The sequence below is a fragment of the Polyodon spathula genome, chromosome 22 (genome assembly GCF_017654505.1).
Source record: "Polyodon spathula isolate WHYD16114869_AA chromosome 22, ASM1765450v1, whole genome shotgun sequence".
Taxonomy (NCBI): domain Eukaryota; kingdom Metazoa; phylum Chordata; class Actinopteri; order Acipenseriformes; family Polyodontidae; genus Polyodon; species Polyodon spathula.
In genome coordinates, this window is record NC_054555.1 from 1,171,345 (window position 1) to 1,187,847 (window position 16,503).

Below are 16,503 nucleotides of genomic sequence, written 5' to 3' on the forward strand. Positions count from 1 at the left end.
ATAAATCATTTCTTATTCTGTATGTCAAGTGAGGAGAGGCACCCACTCCCCCCCCCCACAGAATAAAGACTATAAAGGATAATCGTATTCCAGTTCGTTTAGAGGTTTCGGGGTTGTTCTTTTGTTCTATTTGGTGACATCGTGCATGTAAACCAAACAATCAATCCAGTAAGCCGGTATCAGGGATCAGTGCTTCTATCAGTACTGCAGGGAGCACACAGCTGTGCAGGGTGCTGGCTCATACAGCTATAAAGACACTGATCAAGCCTGGGATGTTTTTCTATGACAGACCACTAGAACAGAACAGCTCATCTCCTGAACGCTGCTTTACTCTCTAGTTGTGCTTGTGCTGAAATAATTTAGCACACAGCCTGTATTTGTAATATTACTATGCTAATGTTTTAAATGGATAATGCTCAGGCAGCAACAATTAAACAGATGTATTGATACGCTTTGTTATCGACGCATGAAAGTGCTCAACCACAGCCCTAGCTGCTGAAGTCACACACTTAATCACTTGCTGATTACATGCACCCCAATTAGTACATTTCACAGGTAATTATTAACATCGCTAGGCTGCAGCTTCCTCTAATAACACCAGCTAAAAGCTATAAACAACAACGTCTTCAATCTGCATAGACCAATCGTGATTAGGCTAGACACTGTATGAACTACAGTGCAACCAGTGCCTCATTGTAACCCTGTGTTCCAAAAAATGGGGCTTGAAGAAGGTGCGACACAGATACAGTTTCTATAAACAAAAAGTCACAAAGGCTCCCATTCCCACCACAGCACAGCCTGCCACGGGATGTCTGCTTTTATTGAAGTCCGACTCGGAGAGGAAGCATGGCACATAACAGCTATACTATAGAAGAAAACACTGAAGTTCCAAGAAAAAAAAAAAACCTGGTCTAAACTTTAGAGATGGGTTGTATTTAAACTTTAGAGATGAATTGTATTTAAACTTTAGAGATGGATTGTATTTAAACTTTAGAGATGGATTGTATTTAAACTTTTTTGGATGCTGAATGGGTTAACAGCAGAGCGCAGCATGCAGGAGTCATGTGGCAGCCTCCCTTAGAAACCTTGGACTAATGGGAAGAAGTAGAGAAGCTTGGGGTTAATGATGGTTCCAAAGGTCTTTGAAATTCTGTTGCAAATAAGCAGTTCTGAGCATGTTGTTAGTCTCCTGAAGGCAGTTGCATCCATGGTGATGAAGATAAATAGTGATCTTTTTAACCTGCAGCATTGGGGACAGAAAGCCTTTCTTAAAGGCAGACAGTGCGGATTATACAATAATCACCAGCGCTAGCACGCTTTATACAGCCCCTCTTATTTCGAATTTGGGACGTGTTGTTTAAAGGGGTTCGTGTTTGGTGAATTTTTTCAGATCAGTACCAATATCACATATTTTTATTTTTTTGTTCCATCATTGAAAAACCTGATCGCAGGAGAGATGACGTCCTTGCCGCGCTGAACGTGTCTGCACTGCGCTTCCGTGCCTTCGCTTTGTGGAGATGGGAATACACTCACATGACCAGCAGGTGAGACAAATCAACAGCTCCCCTTCAGATAGGAAATGGTCTTGATATATTTAGCATGCAGCGAGCCCTCAGATACAGTTGCTCAGAATAATTAAACAGAATTGGAAGAGACAGTGATAGAACAGGAGCCTCATCAAGCCAGGAACTTGTCAGTCGAAGTGATTAACCCATGGGTCAAGCTGATGGTCCTGTCAGATTATAATAAATATCATTGCACTGTGTCTGCTTGTCTATGGTCTCTACTCTCACAATAATCCCTTGAAAGCGCTGTGGAAGGACACTAGCTGGGGTAATTCAGAAGCGACGTGATTGAGATCACTGTGAGATCATTCAAACAAACCCCCACACAACACACTGTAAAGACTTCCAGTCAAAACGCGTGTCATTGATTGCATTTAAGTATTTCCAAATCTGTTACTACTGGGTGTTAGTTAGATGTCAACTAAACACCATGCAGCACACAACAAAACATCATGCCAAGCTCTCGGCAGTAAAAAAACACAAATACAGCCATGTGCAAATGTGTCATTGATCTTCTTTATATAGCGACCTGCATGAAAACCTCTAGGGGGAGAATTTCCATTTCTGGTCAGTAATAAGTGATCTAGAAACAATAGGCCCTTGTGTGTGAACATGACATTCAACTACTGAATTGCTTATTAGTGGATCTTACAAAGTTCATTTTAGTATTTCAAAATGTAGCGCTTGTGTACGTTTATTGCTACCTCTGTAACGTCAAAAGATGCATCCCCGTCAGAATTACTTTTACATGGAAATATGCACCCTCTAAATAACAAAGCATTAAAAAAAATATATCGTTCAAAATATTAAAATAGCATAAAGGATAACATATGCATCTTAAATAAGGAACTGTAAATGTGTTCACGGAAGAACTGACGTTATCTTCTCTGATGTCTGTTGTCAGTGGCAAGGCCGCAGAAACAACGGATATTAGAAGACAGATATTTCACATATTTATACAAGATTGTGTACAAGATCCATTCGTAATGGGATGGACCTCTGCTAACACCAAGCAAGCAGCGGTGCGACCACAGCATCAAATACATAAACTAACTAAAAACAAGACAGGCAGCAAATGCGATTTAACAGGTGTTTTACAGAAAAAAAGAAGTCCTGTACAATTACTTGTGGCAATACTACTATTTCAATTGAATTTCGCCAGTGGCCGGGATGCAAAAATTAAATGGATGGGATTACTGAAACAGGCATTGCACATGATCACTATATGACGACAGAGCTATGACCAAGGGATGCATTTTCTAAGGGATGCATTTGGTGATGTTATACCTGCTCCCACTGAAAGAGAAAGCACCAGTGGAATGAAACGGAGGAGCTCGGAGTGGCCAGCAAAATCCTGGAGTATTGAGACTCTGGGGTTAATATTGTGCTTGAATTCTAGCTCCCACCTCGCTTCATTTAGTACAACCACACTTTATTAATGGATAGAAGAGAGCTGTTGCAAAAAGAAGAGCTACATGCAATTCGATTCAATAAAGAGAAAGCTTTGGACAGGATTTGCATGGCCGGGTAGTTTTGCACTGCAAGCAAACTAATCTCAAACTGGTTAACATTGTAATTATGTATAAGCACACATGGATTTACTGAGTAACTACAATGCAATTACACAGTCATTAGAGACACAATGCAAATAAGCAGTCATTAGAGACACAATGCAAATACGCAGTCATTAGAGACACAATGCAAATACGCAGTCATTAGAGACACAATGCAAATACGCAGTCATTAGAGACACAATGCAAATATGCAGTCATTAGAGACACAATGCAAATACGCAGTCATTAGAGACACAATATAAAGTGTTACCAAGTGTAAACTGGATACTACAGTCCAACCCTACAGTTCTTCACACTCTGGAAATGAACTTCAGGGGCACGATTCATTATATTCAAGCAGTGAATCACAATACAGAAGGTCTTTTGCAGTTGAAGCACCTGTCAGTTGTGTTTATTAAGAAGTCCATGCCCTCCCTAACACCATTTTTCAAGAGAGCTCTAGAATTGTACTGGGAGGAGGGTAGATTAGAGACAAATTAGCGCCGCTCTGCAGTGGAAACTTCCATGCTTGTGTTAATTGACTTGAGCATCCTGGAATATTACGAGGGACTGCTTTTTACACTGTGAGCAGCTTGCTAAATGTGTGTGTACAGTAATTACCTGTAGAATGGTTATAAAAAGGACACTGTGAATATTACTCACTTCTTAGAAAGCACTGCTTTTATAACACACTGTTATGCGTGCGTGTGATTCTGTTTGTGTCATATGTTCTACAGTATATGGGCAGATTCTGTTTTACTGTATGTAGTTATATTGCTTTTTAAACGACAAACATATTTTTTATTTGAAAGATTTCCTTTGATCTCAATCACAGCTTAGATGTTTGAGGATCACCACAGTATTCAACGGCATAACAAGGTCCCCTACAAGGTCCATGGCAATAACTGTGCTGGAAATAATCAAATACGTCTGCTAAATCCAGCATGGTTACCATTGCTTTAAATGGATCTGCACTCGTACTGTTTAGAGAAGACAGGACCAAACAAGACAGAAACTACACCTTGGAGCATCAAATAATAACTTTACTGAGGCATGTTTCCTCACCTTTTCAATACTCATATTGGGACACTGCACATTTGACAGGACAGAAAAGGTAGGTAGGTAGCTGATTGAAATCCAGGTTGATCATTATCAGAGGAATACCTTGGCGGCTTTCCAATCCGAAACTTGAACAGAAGATCAAAATAGAAGCTAGTTTGGCTGCAGGCTTTTTAACAGATTGGCTTTTCTGTGGATCACAGTTTGCTAGCAGTATATAATTCTGGGTCCCTGGAGAGTCTAGCATTGTTTGTCGTTCACAGATGAATTAGCACTGGTGAAAACTGCAATACTTTCCCACTTTCTCAGCAGGGTCTCCATTCATCTCTGTGCTTCCAACACCTTTCAGAAGGAAACTGACCCTTCACGACAAGAAACCGCCTTCATTAACCACCACGATCTCACCAAGTCCCTAGATTGACTCAGATAAAGCATACAAGCAAGCAATTTTGGACAATCTTTGCATAATAATAAAGGGAAACGGTTTTAATTTGGAGATAACACCGCATAAAAATGGGAATCTCTGTTGACTTTAATTAGAAACAAAACTCCCGTGAATCAGAATGAAAAAATCTCAGCTCATGGTTTTAGTTTTCGTAATGAAGCTAGTAGGTTGGAGCTTACTACTGTAGAAATATCCATCAGACAAATCCAGTTTGTAACACCTATCCTTGTGTGTACTTGTTCCTGCTTACCCTGGCTCTCCTCTGCTTTTACTCATGGAATGAATTCTACAGGATTCTGAATTCCACATATGGAGGGGACCGCCCTCTCTCCCTCACTCTCTCTTACACCCACGCATCTCAAGGACCTGTAACCAGAACTCCTTAAAAAATATATAAAGCAATGATAGAAAGACGTTAACATAAACATGCGTGCAATATAAGAAATACGTGTGCAATATAAGAAAAGAAAATCTGTCATTTAATGAACGTTTAATGAAGTTGCTCACAGCATTGCAACCACAATCTACAGATTTTCAATCTTTCTATCTTTAAATCCTAATCTTATATTAAACTCATCTGTAACGCTCTTACTACACACTGTATGCTGTCACTGAAACATTTTAAAAATAAAAACTGCTGTGTACTAAAAGGTGCAAAATCAAAAAGAAAAAGCTAATGTAAGTGTAAATAATGCTAATGTAATAATTGATAACAAAATAATTTATATCTCAGACTGCACATGATACTACTTTTCCTGATATGATTGATACATCATATGATATGATACATCGCCTTTTTCTTTTAGATTTATATATACATACATACATATATATACACACACACACACACACACACATACATACATATATATACACACACACACAAACACACACACACATAAAATAGTGTGCAAATGTATTAGAACATTTTCAAGATTTATCATTTATAGCCTTTATTTACTTGCCTGCATGGAAGGATTTCAATTTTTCAGTAATCAGTGATATAGATACAATAGGCACTCATGTGTGAAAATGTTAGACCACTTTGTGCTTTAATTGGGCATCTTAAACAACATCTAAAAAGTCTCAAGAATATTATCACTTGTGACTATATGTTCCTTTTCTTTTACTGTTTTAAATTAATTGCATGTGTGGTCTGTTAAAGTCATCAGTTAAATTAGACAATCACTAATTTGCCTATTTTGAGAATTTTCCAAGATTTTCAGTAACAGCTGTTTGATTTCATATGCACAACAAATCAAAACAGCAGAAGCAGTGGGGTCTCTCTCTCTCTCTCTCTCTGGACCACAGCTCTAGGGAGTGGATGTACGGATCAATGGCGTGGCACAGCTGAGCCATTAACCCTATTGACAAACCATTGAGCCTGAGGGTTGACCTTCATTCCAGCAGGCAATGACAGGTTTCCTAACCAATCTTGCAAATCATGTTGTCATCATCTGCTGACTTCAACATGGCAGCTCTCTGCTTACACAGTACTGTGCACTACTGATGGAAGCCTTTTATTCTTGCTGTGCAGAATCGTAGGTTCGCAGTGTGCTGCTGTAGGAGGATCTGACGTGAATATAGATGTGACAGAATGCAAAACAAAACAAACAATAGGTTTGAAAAAAAAGTGTGAAAAATAAATGGTTTTACCAGCAGATGATGTTTTTCAGCACTCGTTCAAACCCACATTCCTCTCTAAGACAGGTCATTAAAGTTAGTTTAATATCCATTGACATGTCTCGCATAAAGCTCTCAGTGGGCTGTGGAGGTAAGAGACACCACATGGCTTCCTCTTCAGCTGAGCCTGCAGGTATGTCTTAGCAGTGGCTGTGTAGCACAGCAGCTTTCAGGGCTGTCTCATTTAATTAAACAGTGGAAGTGAGATGCACAATTAAGCACTTCTCTGGATGCATGATTAAAGTCTGAAGGCAGTTACGCCTCATTCAAACCTATTCCTGAAATGCCTGAAAGTAATTCTTACTTTGTTTTTTTATTACTTTGAAAGAATTTCAATTTATGTGTTTAAAATAAAAGAACATTAACTGTGGTGTGCATTAAAGACTGGCGATTCAGAACAGTTGATATTGCATCATGAAGCAACAAACTAACTGGCTTCTCCTGGAGAGTGATGGGCGATTGGCAGCAAAGATTGAACCCTGGACCAGTGTTTGTTTAGAACGGAGATTGAAGTAAACTCTTGGGTGCACTACAGAGCTTGTTGTAAATCTCAATTCATTGTATTATGCTGGCAGGAAATTGGAATTTGCACAAAGAGCTCCTTGCAGCACGCTTGGTCATGACGGCAGAAGCATCCAGATTTGCAATCATGCAAGACAGCTTGTTTTCAATTTGAATGGCTGCTATTAAAATGCATCTCCTGCTGTAAACGATACAATGAAGCTTATCAAAGTGACGTTTGACCCTTTCGATTTTGAACAGTGTCACCTGGCTTTTTTTCTTATAAGCAAATTGGAAATTGGGTTGGGGCCATTATATTAAACCCCTTTTGAAACAAGACTTGGATTTAAATCCTCTCTGAATTCAGATTATGAAGCATGCAGCTTTTGTTTTCATTTTGTTTCCCAGGAGGCCTGCACATTCAACAAAAAAAAAAAAAAAAAAAACCTTTGCATTTCATTTCAACCTTCACAGGCGCTGTTTTCAGCCCTTGGGAATTATGTTTTTTGGTGTCTCTAGGTTACCATAACCTTGCTATGAAAACTCTGTCTTTGTTTGGTGTCGAGATTTGAGGTTTAACCATCAAATAGCTGCTTTTCTTTTTCAGCAGCCTGCCGTGCAAAAAATGATTTTGAAATTGTTTTTAAGACCTAATGATAATGACAGGCCAAAAGAAGCCCATTCCTTTCAGGATAAGCTCTAACAGGGTCACTGGTCTGCATGTCAGTCTTTGCAGGATGGTACAGGTTTAATAGGGTCACTGGTCTGCGTGTTGGTCTTTGCAGGATGGTACAGGTTTAATAGGGTCACTGGTCTGCGTGTCAATCTTTGCAGGATGGTACAGGTTTAATAGGGTCACTGGTCTGCGTGTTGGTCTTTGCAGGATGATACAGGTTTAATAGGGTCACTGGTCTGTGTGTCAGTCTTTGCAGGATGGTACAGGTTTAATAGGGTCACTGGTCTGCGTGTCAGTCTTTGCAGGATGATACAGGTTTAATAGGGTCACTGGTCTGCATGTCAGTCTTTGCAGGATGGTACAGGTTTAATAGGGTCACTAGTCTGCGTGTTGGTCTTTGCAGGATGGTACAGGTTTAATAGGGTAACTGGTCTGCATGTCAGTCTTTGCAGGATGATACAGGTTTAATAGGGTCACTGGTCTGTGTGTCAGTCTTTGCAGGATGGTACAGGAAGCAAACTGTAGAAAAGTTCTGGGACCAGCTTTGCCCAAAGGGGCTTCCTCTGCATGTTTTCCACAGACGAACTCAAACCTTTACCCATCATTGCAATGTCTTGGACCTCTGTCCTCGTATGGTCCATTTGCATGATCATTTTACATTTAACCATGCTAATATCATGCAATGCTGTGACCACGTTCCCTCGTGCTTCACCAGTCTGCACCTTGCTTGTTTTTTTTGCATTAACTAATGTAAACCTTTGATTAGATAATGCTTTAATGAAATTAAACAGTCTGTCTGTCTTCTGTGGATTGGTTCTCTAGCCTAATGAAAGCTTCAGGGATACATGCTGTCATTTAACAGGATAGTCCACTGAGCTGACCCTGGGCCAACAGAATCACACGTTAATCACACAAACAAAAGCAGCTTGAGCAAATGACTGCACCACACTGATAACCCAATAGAGCAGTATAGCAATTTCTGAGCAGTCTACTGTTAAAACTCCAACAGCTGTTAGAGATCTCATAAGTACTAGAAAACAATACCAGAGATCAAGTTTTAGGAGCACAAAGCAATGTCACACGTTAGGAACAAGGAAGAGACTTGGGACCCCGGACTGTAGAAGCTTGAATCATTTTCAAGCCAACGACCTGACAGGTCATGTATGTGTATTTCTGTACTGTTAGCAGATCAATATTAATTTGTGCTCACTAAACTGTTTTATATGTTGCTGCTCTTGATTGCTTGCTTGCCCAGAACTGGAATTAGTTTGGAAAGATGAATTCATTGCATTAAACAGATCTAAAACAAATTAATATGCATCACAAGAGAAGAGTTACTCATGTCATATCGATATTTTTTAGGGGACTTAATTAAGCCTGCCACCACACTCAGTGACCTCACGGTGTGTATCTTAGATTAAAAGCCATGTCACAACTGTAAAGCTCATGAGTCACCAGTAGCCAGAAGTTATCTCTTTTCCTGTGGGTGGATAGAATGAAGGTCAACAGTTTTTTTTTCTTCCAGCTAATGTATTGAAAATATAAGATCTGTCAATCCCCAAACCTGCTAGGTATTGGTTGCCACAGCACCAGGACGCTGGGAGTTGCATGCCTCTATACAGACACAGATAATGCACATTAACGACACAGCATTCCTGGAACAGAGCTGTTACCCTATTAAATGGCATGTCATAGACGATAAAGTGTCTTGTTTCTTGTAGTGCAAATGTTTTTGGTGCATAGTAGAAAATGCACGATTCTAAAGCACGTGTCATAAAATTATATTTATTAAAATAATAAAAAACTGTTTACAAAGCAATTGTCCTGCTTCAAGGCTGCTGTCTTGCTGCCCTACCTAGTCTAAAAGCAACAGATTTCAAAGATATTGTAAGGATTATGGTTTAATTAACTATGTTTATTAATTACATCTTACTTCTGCATATTTATTCTATGAAACATAATATTTATTAATAAAGTATAATCATAATTCAAATTAGGTATCAATGCCAGACATTTTATTAAACAGAATTTAGACAGAATATTCAACAGGGTTTAACGAGAGTTCATTGGTTCCAAATAATACAGACTAACAGACTGCTAGATGAACGAAAGTAGTGAACTAGCTATTAAACATTGTTAGATCAGTATATTCAGATTGAACACTGAACAACTGAACAACCCTCCTTGGGGTTTCGTCAGAGTTATGTCCAAGCTGACAGCAAAAATTGGCAGTTGTTGTGAAGTTTCACAACGCTTTTCCCAGATGAGCACTCTGTCCTGCTCCAGAGGGGGAAGGCAGGGCTTTGTCGCTGTGCCAGCTAGTTAATTACATAGGACTGGGGGGTGGGGGGTGGGGTTTCACATGTTTAGAGATATATCTCTTCCTTTTGACTTTCAAATGACTCCCCCTCACCCATGTTGCATTGCGAGAGACGCCCTTCTTGTCTTTTATCAGCGACTACTTCACCTGTTATCCAATGATTTTTGTCAGTAAAAAACATTTACAGGGTCCCACCCAAAACAGCTAACAATTATTTTCTATTTAGTCTACTTCCAAGCGTTGTAATTCATCTCTACACCTCACATCTTGATGTGAGGAAGCGATTTGCACGGGCAGAGCAGTACAACAATCTTCTGCCTGGTTTCCAAGCTGGGTTACGTTTGCAGCTTACAGCGCTCAACTGAAATTGCATTCACCTACTCCAGTGTAATTTACAGTGACAAGGGCAGATCATTCTTGACAAAATTCCTGCTGACTCCTATTAAGATAAAGCTAAAAGCCATTGCTAAAGTAAATTCAATAGCTCTTGTGTGGTCAAAGGTCGCTCCACCTAATGAACAGCAGGGGCACTAAACCACCATTTTACCAATGTAAAGATGAATCTGCCTAATTGTGGGAATGCACAGTAATGTATCATTTGTCACTTGTCAGCAGTCTGCAACACAGGGCGTATTGGTAATAATTCTCCTGTGAGTCACAGTGTAACGAGGGAGATGCTTCAGCCGCTCCTGTCTCCTGCATTGTCCTGTCTTTCTTATCAGAGGCAGGTGACTCTTCTAATCTCTGAAAGAAGCAGGTGAGCCTCTCACCTTGAACTTTACCCAACGAGAAAACAGGCAGCTTCTAACAGCCTGGAGCCAAATGATCACCTGGAAGTCTAGCAGTGGTCTGAACTTTGAGATGCAGAAATCTGAAATGCAGTGACTCTGCAGTTGTGAGCTATGTTCTCTCATAAAGCATGGGAATCTTAACTTACCGAACCTAACATACTGTATGCATTAGTCAAACTCTTACACTGTACTGAAACATTTGCATTTAATATATTATTGTGGCAGGCTGGCGAGTGGATAGAGGCCCAGAGACAGTCTGCAGTTCAAAAAAATAACAATTTTATTATAAATAAACAAAAATAAAGTGCACAAGGGCAAAATAACAGATATTCAAACACAAATAAAGCAAAAACAAAACTCACAAAAATAAAGTTTCCAGGCTGGGCAATGCCTTCACTGGATTTAGAAAATTCAAAAAACCACAAAACAAACACCAACCTGCTTCCTCAGCTCCCTTCTCCCCAAATGAGAAGCAGAGGCCTCCTTTTATATCAGGTGGCTGGGCGCTGATTGATCGTTAATAAACCTAATCAACTAATCAACCCCAGCCACCTGAACATAATAAACCCAGGCAGGTAGGGGAAGTTAACCCCATCCCTGCCAATTTAAAGGGCAGAGCTTTGCTCTGCCACAATTATATTGTGTGGGTTGGTATTAACTCCAAATCATTTTTTTTTTAAAATAATATCTTCTAAAATCTATTTAAGAGTCTTCTCATGTTAATGATTACCAGCAGGTTTTAATTAACAGCCTATAAGGTGTGCATGTAAACTCACCACTATCTCTGCCTCATCATTTGTGTTCACGTGATGAACACGTTGCATAGATTTATTATTTTGTTGTTTTTTAGCAGGTGGCATCAGGATGCTCCAAGGGATGAGGCTGTGCTCCACCTACTTTTATTTTAATTTGCAGTAAATTATATATATATATATATATATATATATATATATATATATATATATATATATATATATATATATATATATAGATACGTATTACAAGTCTATACGGAACTGGAACTCTGCCCAGCACTCACTGCTTGTTATGCCAAGGGAGCACTGAGAATCATTCAAATGCTGGACTGGCTATTCTACAGCACTATCAGTCTTTTTAATAAAATGATGTGTATAAAGAATCACTCAATATATTAGAATATAGGAACTGTAGCTTGCTTGTTTTGTTTAGTTTTTTTTTTTTTTTTTTGCTAAGCACTGTAATGTCATCAGCCAGCTCTGAGTGCTCACAGCAGAATGCATTTTGTTACACAGAATGGCATCCTTTTGATTAGAAACATACATGTGTTTTAAAGAGGACAGAGCCAATGTGTTCGGTCTCCGTACTCGGGACTGTCGAGCGCCAGTAGAAATGCCAGCACCCCGGATGAGAGCCTTTAAAAACACTCGGTGTGGAAGCTAACTGCCATTGCTTGGTTCTCAATTGCAAGCTGATAAAAGCACAGCTTTTCCTATTTTGAAATCAGAACGTTAATGAATGGATTTATTGGTTACCTGGCGTTAAATACTTCTTAAAGGCAATCAGGAGTGTGAATATCAGCATGCCGCTAGTAATCCCGGTCACATGCTGTATCCCGCCAGAACAATTCAAGTTTCTTGCTAACTTGTCACATGGAATCAGTGTACAGTCCTGACTGCCTATGATGGCTTGGAACAGGGGGTGTGCTTGCTCAGTCCTGACTCTTTAGTGCCCTCTAAAGGCTCAATGAAGAAGTAGCAACCGCTACTGTTTAAGTGCATTTGTCAGACAACAGAAAACTTGGAAGACAAATGATGCTTTTATGCTTGCTCTGCTGTGTTATTACCCACCACAGAAGTGTGGGATGAAAGATAGCAGCTGTCACATGTATCTCTCTCTCTCATAAAGGCTTCTCAGATAACAAACTTCTCGCTCCCCAAAGACGTGTGGCTAGAAGTGTTGGTAAAGGAGCGTGACCCAGCACCCAGTCAACATGTAGCAAATGGAGATGTCATTGCTGCAGGAACTGCTGGGAGGGTTCATTGTACTGTGTGATTTTGCTGAGAAAGGAGACATGACATCCAGGAAATGATTTCCTTGTGACTTTGAGGCTGCAAATGCAGAGGTGATCTGAAGCTCTGCGTTCCTCCTGCTGCTGCTGCTGCTGCTGATTCTGCTGCTGGCTCTGCTGCTTTTAAAGCCCTGTCCTTACTGATTCAAAGGACACCATGCAGCAAAAAAACGCTGCAGATTTTCATGTTATTTTCAGATAAAGTACAAGTTCTTCAGCCCACTGTTTTCAATATTAAAGACATAACATAGTGTTAAAGCCACGCCAGGGCTGGTTGAGTGGGTCTCACCTGGCCAGTAAGGTTCTTGAAGGATCTCAGCCCTATATATTGGTTTTTACCTCCCAGTAGACTGCTTCCTAGTCAGTCAGGTGTAACCACTAGACCACACTAATTTCCAAGTTCTCAGTTCTTTAGGCCAAACCCCTTCCCTTACCTCCTGTCACTAGGCCACGGTGTCCAATCATGGTCCGGGAAGGCAATTCCACTCCAGGTTTTACAAGTAAAATGAGGTATATAACTACTTCAGGGTCTGGATGGAGGTTTAATTGGTTAATTGGGGTTGGAACAAAAACCAGGAGTGGAAGAGACCACTTTGGCCACCCCTGGACGAGGCCTGCTGCCTCCCATTCCCTGATCCCTAACTGCTAGGCCACACTGCCTCCCAGACCCCTCGGCTCTAAGCACTAAACAGACATCTTCTGTATCCTTATCCAGCAGACCAGCCTACATTCCTCTCCTTGTCCAAGAAGCTGTATAAACACTAAGTTCCACTGCCTTTACATCTGCCAGAACCAGCAATCACTAATGACAGATAGAAAGAATCAACCAAAGATCAAACCAAACCTTTGTTAGCTGCTGTCAGCATGGACATGTGTTTTTTGTTTGATAAAATCAGGGATGTGGTTATTTTTAAAATTGAGATCATTACAGCTTCTTTTATTTCCATAAAAAAAACAAAGCCATGCACACCATTTACATAAACCATTCATGTTGCGTGTCATTTTTAAATGTTAATGTCTTCAACTCGTCTACTGAATAATAAGACTGGGCTTTTAAGTTAATGAAGCAATTTTACTGCTTTCTGTGTTCATGAGCGAGCTACCACTACCCTTGTCTTTAAATCAGAATCATTGAGTGGAGAGGAATGAATAACTGAAACAGGACCACCCCCCCGCACTATAATCCATGACACATTGTTCTGGTACAGAGGAGCTTGCTGATAAAACACAAGATATAATATTCATGCAATATACACTGATCCAGGACCCTGCAGTTTGCATTACAAGCCAGGGGTGAGTACAGAGTTACACTAACTCAGCACTGTTTACAATAGCATCACTAAACTCATGTGGGACCCCACCGTCCTTATTAAACATGCATGAAATAAAGAGCAGACTACAGCACATGCAACAGAATGCTATTGTTCACTATAGGGTTCGTGCCGAGGAGCTGTATTATGAGGTTCCACCAACCAGAAATGCACTCAAGTCCAGTAGCATTGAGTTCAAATCCATGCCATGTTAGTCCACATGTATGTTTGTAGAACCAATAAACCGCTTAACAGTAATACATGTATAGTCTTGGGTCTTGACCTTCACTAAGTGGGTTAAAGAATTAGTAAAAAGGAGAGTTTAGTAACAAAACTCATGAAAGTTTCCCATAGTAAAAGTATAATAAAACATCATGATAGCTTGGTAAAGTATGGCTAAGCATTGCAAAGTACAAGAGGTATGGTAACGCAAATAATGACCATTGAAAACCATGGTGTACTAAGAAAAACACACAGTATAACAATGGGGAAACTGCCAGATTACTGCACATATTTGTGTCATTTGTCATCAGCTTGCTGATCTATGTCGCTGTCAGTTTGCTTGCGTCACCAGAGTTCTCACTGTTAGTACTGTCAGATTTTGAGAAATCATTTCATCGAGTTTAAAGCTGTTCTTCCAGAACCAAAGCATAATACGTTGTCAAAGAAAGCAAATCTATTTACAACACAAAACTAAAAAGCAATCACGAATGAATAAAATAAAACTGACCTTGAAGGTTTTTTCTCTTACAAATATGTTTTTATTAAATGTGTGGTTTTTCTACATTGCAATGCAATTATTCTCTTCACTTAGTTTCGGAAACACAAGTCTATTGCAGACCTGCCTGGTCTAATGGGAACAGTAAAATACACAGAGAAAAAAGAGTTTGGTATTGTCTTGAGGTCGTTTTTTAATGGTGCAAACCCCGTGTAAACCCATGGACTAGATTCTCAAAGCTGATTTCTTTTTTCTTCTTTTTTTAAATTGGTATATTTTTTTTTTCAGAAAGGAAACACTATATTTATCAAACCATTCCTAGGTTTTATTTTCAGAATTGTAAGTTTGTAATTTTTTTTTTTTCAGAATTGTACTTGGTATTTGTTTCCTTTGTGCTGATGCCAATTTGGAGAGGATAGATTTGAGAATGTACAGTGTTTCAGTTTCAGAGCGCTTGGTGACTATTAGATAACCCTGGCTGGAACAGGGTGAGGCCCTTCACTTGTGAACAGGGCTTATTCCCTGATGCATGTCATGTAAACAGCTCATTTATTTTGTACCAGTATTTGCTTCCATTCACTCCTATACTGTACATTATTAATGCACATCTAGAATCATTATTCCACCAGCTACATCACTAACAGTGCTGTCTTTATGTTCATCTTTAACTTCTGTACATGTTCACTTGTGTTGGTTTATGTTGTTGAATTGGTATATTAACTGGAGAGGGTTCAGTTTGAGCCTTGATTTAAATACCATTTCCACATGAGAATGTGGAGGGAATGGAGAGAACTATTTAATGATTCAGCCTGGTTTAAAATGATGCAGGTGAGTGTAAAAGGCTGTACCTAGTCTGTACGTTCAATCTTGTAAAGACTGGGGCTTAAGAAGGAGCTCCAGTGGGAGCCTGCCAAAAAGCAGCCATAACGTGTTATTATTTGTTACACATCATTTGTTTTGCTTTATTTTTGTTAAATAGAAGTACTCAATAGCATCACTCTTTCAACGGATGCCTGGTTGCATTCTGAATCAATGAGGTTGAGTGCCTACACTACTGTCCCCTAATATTGAATTGCCTTTTGTCTTCAACCTTTTACGGTCCAAGGGAAGTTGATGTACTGACAGGTACATCAGTTTTCTCGTTGTGATGCCTGAGTCACTCTGAAATGAAGAAACTGTTTGAACAGCCGCTCGATTCCTTGTGTACCTGAAGGGGTTAATACATGGAATACATCAGCATGGAAAAGCATGCTACATACAAAGACCAGCCCCTGGGGAATCAATGGGGAGAACTTTTCTAAGGCACCAGTACTTCATAGTCTCCAACTTTTATTATCAAAATTGTTGGACACACTACTGAAAAAATGACATACAGAATGCAGAAGGAGTCATTTGGGAATAATAAACATTTTTTCAGGGATCCTTATACATACAATATGTGATTTGTTCTGCAGTTATTATCTTAAGGAACTTTAGGGACCAGTCAAAATGATCTGGACTGTGGAGTCTTTCTTTTTACCCCAGCAAAAATGCAATACATCAAGACTAAAAAATGCAGTTCAGCCACCCTCAAAGGATTTGTACAGTAAACAAGACCCCTATAAATGATGTTTTAAGTACTGTTTAATGTTTAACATGACATTTGGTATGGGGTGAATAATCAAGATTTTGGTTTTACACAACAGAGATTTTTAACCGGTTCTTGTACCTGGCTTTGTGCTGATATCAAAACTACTCTGGTCGGCCAAATCCATTTTTAGTGTCCTACCATCAACAAGTTAATCAATAATAACCCTCAGCATGGGGTTGCATAATGTAGGGAAATGTATCTCACG